At 40.1% G+C, this 8992-nt stretch overlaps 1 pseudogene; it reads left to right on the top strand.

The window, feature by feature from the left end:
* The first annotated feature begins 2334 nt into the window (after nucleotides 1-2334).
* On the top strand, nucleotides 2335-3241 carry LOC146401439 (olfactory receptor 1f45-like; annotated as a pseudogene).
* Nucleotides 3242-8992: the final 5751 nt, after the last annotated feature.

Consider the following 8992-nt stretch of genomic DNA (forward strand, 5'->3'; position numbering starts at 1 on the left):
TATTTATACTATAATTAATAAGAGAAAACGTGTATGTCATAAAGATTAGAAACACCTTAATACAATATTCAATTAAGGGCTAGATTATCTTATCTACATAACAGTGTATAAAAGCATAAATAATCATATACATGGAGCTATGACGTGATTGCCCCAAGAAGAGAAGAGATTAAATAGTGATGAGTAGTAGAAAATCATGTTTATTGATAGGTGAATAAAAAAGTAGAAGTTCTTGATAACCAGGCACAGATAGGTATAAGTGCCACATTAGAAAATAAGACAATAGGAGTTGTCATCATGGCTCAGCAGAAACAGATCCCTCTAGCATCCATGAGGATGCACTTTCAATCCCTGGCCCTGCTCAGTGGGTTAAGGACCTGGCATTGCCATGAGCTGTGGTGTAGGTCGCAGATGTAGCTCGGATCCTTCATTACTGTGGCTGTGGTGTAGGCCAGCAGCTACAGCTCCAATTCGACCCCTAGCCTGGGAACCTCCATATGTTGTGGGTGTGTCCCGAAAAGACAAAAAAAAAGCAAAACACAAAAAAAGAAAATAAGACATCAGAGATACTTGAGAAAGGAATAATCAGGCCAAAAGCAAAAAGTTGTACATTTTTTGGAAAATGCTTGTAGCACGGATGTTAATAGTTGAAAGAGAATCAATGAAGCCACTTAAACTGCTGACAAAATAAACCAGGAGTGAGTTGATGGGAAAAATTCCAAAGAAGGTAAATGTGAAAATGGTGAGAAAAAGACAAAATGAGGATCATTTTGTTGTTGGAAAAAAGCAATATATTAGTAGTCTGGATTTTAGGGGACAAAGTAAAAAGATAAAAAGATGAAACAATGTTTCTGGCCCATATTATTAGAAGAGTATATGGAGGAAAAACTGTTATTCGTAAACTGTTGAAATGGAATGAAGGACACTTCAGCACAAGGGGAGGACAACATATTGCCCTCTCCTATCTTCAGTCTCAATTAATTAATTTGTTTAGTTATTTTGTGACAAACATTGTCTTATGGATGCCAAACACCAAGGATGCAAGGGAGAAGAAAACTATATGCAATATTTGTCATAATGCACTTCATAGCCTTGTCAGGAAGTCTAACGGTAACTGAATATCTTAAACAAGAGTTCCTGTTGTGGTGCAGCAGAAACAAATCTGACTAGGAACCATGAGGTTGAGGGTTCGATCCCTGGCCTCACTCAGTGGGTTAAGGATCCAGTGTTACAGTGAGCTGAGGTGTATATAGGTCACAGATGTGGCTCAGATCTGGCGTTGCTGTGGCTCTGGTGTAGGCCAGCAGCAACAGCTCTGATTAAGCCCCTAGCCTGGGAAGCTCCATATGCCGTGGTGTGGCCCTAAAAGGAAAAAAAGACCAAAAAAAAAAATCTTAAATAAATATTTTAACAAAATAAATATGAATTACATGGTCTGCATTACAACTGCAGTGATTTTCCAAAAGTTATAAAGTTATATAAAAGGTAGGTTTGACTTGATCAAAACGCAAGAGAAAACTTCCCTAAGAAAGCCACCAAATGACCTGAGACTGAAAGGGTTGGCAAGGAGTTGGCTCAGGATGAGGAAAAGGAATACAGCACCCAGGAGGGGGTCGAATGCAGCCAGAGGGGCTGAGGAGCAGAGCATGAGAGGACTATAGAGTAAGATGAGGCTGCTGAGATATCTCAAGGTCAAAACACATTGAGCTTTGTTAGACATGGCGGGGATTTTTTAATAAGACCAATGGTGCTCCAGACACCTGTTTTGAAACAAGTAAGAGACATGACCAGATTTTCTTCTTTGAAAAGATTTTTCTGGTGGCAGTGTGGAGAACACATTAAATGAGGCAAGAGTGGACATATTAAACCACTTAGGAAGCTAGCAATACTCTAGTCATTAACAACAGCTTAAACTAGACTCAAGACTGTGTAGATGGGTAGGAGCATCTACTGAGTTCCTACTATGTTCCAAGCATTATGCCAAATACTGAGATGCAGTCTGTGCCTTGAAAGACTCATGTCTGGTAATGAAAACTGATTCACAAACAAGTAATGACAGCATCCAATAATTAAAAGTTGAAGAAACCTCTTTTACACATAAAGAACTCCAGGAAGCTTCTGTTGTTCCACTCATTCCCTCATCTTTGTGCCTCCTTCAAAAAATCCAAATATCGTCCCTCTTACTGCTATTTTAATTTCTTTTCTTCACTCTTCACATTAGTTGTATAAAGGAACCCACTAGCACAGACAAGATCCAAGTGCTGTCCATCTCAGGAGTTCAGAGTAATGAATACTATTCATGCGGATTCCTTTCTTCTAGACATCAGGACCAGAATGAACTGCAGCAAGAACCCTGACTTTGTCCTGTCAGGGCTGCTGAGTGACCCAGACAAACGACAGTTCCTCTTTGGTCTCTTCATGGCCCTCTACTTGTTGGGTCTCTTGGGAAACTTGCTACTTCTGCTGGCTATTGGTGCTGACATCCGCCTCCACACCCCCATGTACTTCTTCCTCAGTCAGCTCTCTCTGGTCGATCTCTGCTTCACTACCACCACAGCCCCCAAAATGCTGGAAGCTTTATGGACCAACAATGGATCAATCACATTCTCTGAATGTCTGGCACAATTATATTTCTTTGCTGTTTTTGCTGATATGGACAACCTGCTTTTGACTGCCATGGCTATCGACCGCTATGCTGCCGTCTGCCATCCTCTGCACTATCCACTCATAATGACTCTTGGCAGATGTGGACTGCTGGTGGGTGGGTCATGGGGGGTGGCCCTCTCTGTCTCTCTTGTCCATGCCCTCTTGCTATCCCAACTAGCATTCTATACTCATCAAGAGATTCCCCACTTTTTCTGTGATTTTGGCCCACTCTTTCAACTTTCTTGTTCTGATGCCCACCTCAATGAGAACCTGATGATGGTTCTGGCAGGACTTTTAGGAATCAGCCCTCTCCTCTGCACCATAAGTTCTTATGTCCATATTTTACATGCTGTAGCTAAGGCTCCATCAGCACAGGGGGAAAAAGAAAGCCCTGGTCACATGCAGCTCCCACCTCTCCGTGGTCATCCTCTTCTACAGCACGGTCTTTGCCACCTACCTGAAGCCCCCATCCACCTCTCACTCCTCTGGGGAGCTGGTTGCTGCTGTCATGTATACCCTGGTAACTCCCACTCTCAATCCTTTTATTTACAGTCTGAGAAATAAGGATGTGAAGAGTTCACTAAAAAGGGATTAGGAACAATAAACGAAATGACCATAAACAAACATCTGGGGGAGAATCCCCACTCTTCACCACCACAGTTACAGAGTCAGTTAATAGCAAGGCTGTCACAGAGCAAATATGGTATATTGGAAAGAATACTAACTAGAAATTAGGAAAACTAGGTTCTAAGTCCCACACAAGCTACAGGCTTATTTATACATTCCAGAGTTTGGTGTATGTATTATACATTATATTATTATTATTTCAAAAGACTATGTCAGTAATATGTCAAAGGAAATATATTTTGCATGATAATATAGAAAAAGATATATTATAAAAATATAACATCCTGAAGGGTGGATTGGATGAGCTGTTCTTTCGGTTGCCTTGGAACACTGATACTATTGAAACTTGGTCATCTAGTGCCCTCATTAGCACCATTCTGACCATCACTGCCATTTGCGTCACCAGTTTAACAATGAAGAGCCTCACCATCAGCTTTACTACAGTCAATATCATCTTTGTTGTCATTAGAATCACCATACTAATTACCAACTTTGGTTCAATTCCCAACAATATTATGTTGTCATCATGAATAAGAGAGTGTCCTAAAGAGTCTTCCCCTTTTAAGGCCTCATTTTTTTCAGAAAGTTTTGTTTAACTGTGTGTTTGCATTATTTTTGAAGATATCTATAGAGATTTTATTCATCACTGATGAGATTGAAGGACTGCCAACAATTGGAAGATTTTAAATTATAGTCCTTGGTTTTTAATAGTATTAAAAATGATTCCCATGTAGGTTTGATTGATTGATTGACAGATTTCAATTCAGAGCTGCAACTGCAGCATATGGAAGTTCCTAGGCTAGGGTCAAATCAGAGTTGCAGCTGCCGGTCAATACCACAGCCACAGCAACAACATGGACCCGACCCTCATCTGTGACCTATACCACAGCTCACAGCAATGCCAGATCCTTAACCCACTGAGCAAGGCCAGGGATTGAACCTGTGCCCTCATGGATGCTAATCAGGTTCTTTACTGCTAAGCAACCACAGGAAGTCCAAGATTAACTTTTTAAAAATAAGATGCATGAATTTTATATGAAAGGAAAACACCGAAGGGGTAGGGGGAATCATGTAGGGAATATTTCCTGTCATATCCCAGGGCCCATAGCAGAACAGAACACTAGAAAGTGAAGGACTACAAGTATCTGTGAACATCAGTCCTATTGCTGAGCCCTTTGGCTCTTGCCAGCTACTTGGTTGGGCAGGAAGGGTTAACAGGGCACTCCATCTTTAGCTCTCAAAGGCTCCCCTGCTGTGCCCGTGTCCTCTTTTTCCCACTTTAATAGAAAGGAGCCAGTTGAAATGACTCCCTCCTTTCTCCCCATCAGGACCCCTCTAATACCTCTACTAAGGTGAGTAAGGTTTGCTGGAGCCAAGAAGAGGGCAGAGGTAAGAGAAGGCCTGGGGTCTGCAGATCTTTCTAGAGGTATGTGACCTGGGCATCTGAGACTTCCCCTCTCCCCTAATCCTGTTGAACGTGGAGATGAGGGTGGGCTCTGGATGGAATGCAGGGACTTGAAAGATTCTCAGGGTGGGAGGATTTAGCTGCTGAGCCCCCAGAACTTGGGTGACAAGCCCAAGCAGTTCCTCCTTGGCCCACAGGAACCCCCACCAGCCATAGCCTCCCTTGTGAGCCCCAATGTAATATCTCCAAATGTCTGCTAAACATGTTCCAGCATCAGCTCAAAACCAGCATGTTCAACTACAAACTATTTTATCTCCTCCCAACCACACTGTAAACCACTAGAATTATTTAAAAATATGCCTAATATGCCAGCTTATGATATCATAGTCATCTTTATTTTGACAACCTCTTTCTCTCCTCATCCCCCAATCAGTAAAATTTTATCAACAGTTGCTTGGAAAATGTTTATATATTTCTTCCTCGCTAGCCCATGCCTATCTTAGCACAATGTCCCTCTATGTAGACTCCTAGTTTCTAGTTTTACTTCACCCTTATCAAATACTGTCTTAACGAGATCATTCAAGTGTTTATGATAGAAATATGATAAATGATAATGTCAAAGGAACTGTAGGTGCTGTGAGACCAGTGAGAGTCATAGCCCGAACTGGGCTTGTGATGGAATGGGGGGAAGGTTGGGAGGGCAAGGTCATAGAAGGCCTCCTAAGAAGGTAGCAGGTAGGCTAGGTTTTAAAGGAGAGGAAACAGGAGTTCCCGGCGTGGCGCAGTGGTTAACGAATCCGACTAAGAACCATGAGGTTGCGGGTTCGGTCCCTGCCCTTGCTCAGTGGGTTGACGATCCGGCGTTGCCGTGAGCTGTGGTGTAGGTTGCAGACATGGCTCGGATCCCACGTTGCTGTGGCTCTGGTGTAGGCCGGTGGCTACAGCTCCGATTCGACTCCTAGCCTGGGAACCTCCATATGCCGCGGGAGCGGCCCAAGAAATAGCAAAAAAAAAAAAAAAAAATCCAAAATCACTGGCTGAGCATACGCCAGAGAAGGTGTCTGGGTCCAGACTCCTGCCTATCAAGAAAAAAAAAAAAAAAAAAAAAAAAAACACTTATAACTGGAATCTAATATCCAGCACAAATGAACATCTCCTCAGAAAAGAAAATCATGGACTTGGAGAAGAGACTTGTGGCTGCCTGATGGGAGGGGGAGGGAGGGGGAGGGATCGGGAGCTTGGGCTTATCAGACACAACTTAGAATAGATATGCAAGGAGATCCTGCTGAATAGCATTGAGAACTATGTCTAGATACTCATGTTGCAACAGAAGAAAGGGTGGGGGGAAAAATGTAATTGTAATGTATACATGTAAGGATAACCTGACCCCCTTGCTGTATAGTGGGAAAATAAAAAAAATTAAAAAATAAGAAAAAATAAAAAATAAAAAAAGGAGAGGAAACAATTGGTCAGGCAAAGATAGGGGACGAAGGAGGCCACTCCAGGCAGGAAAGGCATCTTTGAAAGCAAAGATGTGCAATTCAGCACAGCACTTCTGAAGATCTAAAAGTAAGTCTGTGTACCTGTAGAGAGGATACTCTCTAGAGAGACGTAGGTTTTATATTGAAGACGATGAGAAGACATCAATGTTTGGAAGTAGAGAGGTAGTGTTATTTCTAGTTGTTCAATGAATAAAAGAACTTCAAAACAGTCAGAAAATAATTAACAAAATAGCAAGAGTAAGTCTTTACCTATTCATAAATCCTATAAATATAAATGGATTAAATTATTATAGAACATCTTAATGGATTTTAAAAACCAAGATCCAACTATAAGGTCCATACGAGAGACTCATTTTAGGAAACACATAGACTAAAGTCAAGGGATGGAGTAGGTATTCTATGCAAAACTCCATGAAGACAAAATTGCTAGTTTGTCTTTCTACACAAAGACCAGTAGAGCCAATCTGGTCATTTAAATATGAAATCTATATAAAACTCTAGTTCTAAATAGCAAGTATAAAATTTAAATATGAAATCCATAAAATTGTAGTTCTAAATAGCAAGTATAAAATTTAACTCCAATAAACAAGAGGAGTTACATAATTTGTTGGGCTCAGCCAAAAATAAAAATGCAGTATCTTCACTCAAAAATTATTAAAAATTTCAAGATGTTGGAGTTCCCGTCGTGGCGCAGTGGTTAACGAATCTGACCAGGAACCATGAGGTTGCGGGTTTGGTCCCTGCCCTTGCTCAGTGGGTTAATGATCCGGCGTTGCCGTGAGCTGTGGTGTAGGTTGCAGACGCAGCTTGGATCCCGCGTTGCTGTGGCTCTAGCGTAGGCCAGTGGCTACAGCTCTCATTCGACCGCTAGCCTGGGAACCTCCATATGCTGTGGGAGCGGCCCAAAGAAATAGCAAAAACACACACAAAAAAAATTTTCAAGATGTTGAAAACAAAGCATTAAATCAAGCTAGGGGCCCTGTTAACAAAGGGTCTTGTGCCACCGCACAGGTGACATGCCCATGAAGCATGCCTTGTAATAAAAGAACATTTTTAAGACGTCATTTTGAATTGAGGATCAAAATAATTTGAAAGTAAGACTTCAAAGATATAAAACATGAAATAGGAAAATCTTTGATCCTGACATCATCAAAATAATAGATCTCTAGACAACTGAGGAATCTGTAGATGAGATAAGTGGGTTTTGGAAGAATACTGCTGTAATATCTAGAACTAGAAAGGCTCAATTTGAATCCTATTTTCACAATTTTTTGAAAGATAAGGTAATTTAATCATGACGATAATTGATAATATGTGGCTATACACCCAATTTAGTGTATTGTACATGTTGAATATATACAACTATTTTCTTCAATGGTTCCTCAATAGAGTTAGGAGGGAGGAGCAAAATTTACTTAAATTCTCTGAGCCTCATTTTTCTTGAGGTAAAGTAGGAATGATTTTAATAATTCATTCACTGGGTGCTTGAAAGAAGTAATAAACTAATAAATCTAAAGAACCCAGAACAATAATTTACAAAATCAGCATCGAATAATTGTTATTTGTATTATATTCATAGCATATTCCGTAACAAGAAATTATTCATGGGATGGATATATAATGAACTTTTGCAAAGCCAAAGGAATGAACCTCAATAGAAAGATGGACAAAGTACATGGCATTTATAACTAATTAGAAAGCTTAGACGCAAACTATTGCCTTTGGAATGGACAAACAATGAAATCCTGCTGTATGGCACTGGGAATGATGTCTAATCACTTACGATGGAGCATGATAATGTGAGAAAAAACAATGTGTACATGTACGTGTAACTGGGTCACCTTGCTATATAGCAGAAAATTGACAGAACACTGTAAACCAGCTGTAATGGAAAAAATAAAAATCAATGTAAATGAAAAAAAAAGAAAGCTTAGATAGATATCAGATAGCATATATATATTCCTTGGATGGAGCAGATAAAATAATTTGCCTCAAGGATATGGCAAGAACTGAAGATACACATTGGAGAGACCAGCCTCATACTCATGGAGAGAAATGTGAGCTTTAGGACCCCAAACTTAGAAAACAATTTAGTTTTATCACCAGCAGTGAAGAATCAGATTTGGAAAGAACAAAAGCAATACAACTTCTCCCTATCCCTCTTCTTTTGTTTTCCATAGAACCACATTAATAAATGAGTGGAAGAGTAAACATCTTTTTGTATGGATCAATGGTATGTGATTGGCCCTCATTCCAAAACTGTCTTTGCCCAATTTCTTTCCCTTTTACAAAAAAAAAAAGAGTTTTTCTGGGGACATTCCCAAGATGAGAAAGTGTAACCTTTCAATCCTGTCACAGGAAATGAAAGGTAATTTTTTTATCATTTATTTATATACGTATTTATTCTACTGTACAGCATGGTGACCCAGTTACATGTATACATTCTTTTTTCTCATATTACATGTTCCATCGTAAGTGACTAGACAAGAGTTCCCAGTGCTACACAGCAGGATCCCATTGTTCATCCAACCTGAAGGCAACATTCTGTAACTATTTCCCCAAGCTCCCAGTCCCTCCCACTCCATCCCTTTCCCGCTTGGCAACCACAAGTCTCTTCTCCAAGTCCACATTTTCTTTCCTGTGGAAAGGTTCCTTTGTGCCATATATTATTTTCCAGATATAGTAAGTCATAAAAAGTAGGTAAGTAAGTCATAAAAAGAAAGACAAATACAATATAATACAATATGAAAGGTAATTATACTAAGAAAACATAAGGTTAATGAGAACTGTACTGCCCATGGTACTGAAACTA

Source organism: Sus scrofa, chromosome 7 (genome assembly GCF_054392235.1).
Source record: "Sus scrofa isolate SSC_HxYL_T2T_F1_AM1 chromosome 7, Sscrofa_HxYL_maternal_Yorkshire_Landrace_v2.0, whole genome shotgun sequence".
In the NCBI taxonomy this organism is placed as follows: Eukaryota; Metazoa; Chordata; class Mammalia; order Artiodactyla; family Suidae; genus Sus; species Sus scrofa.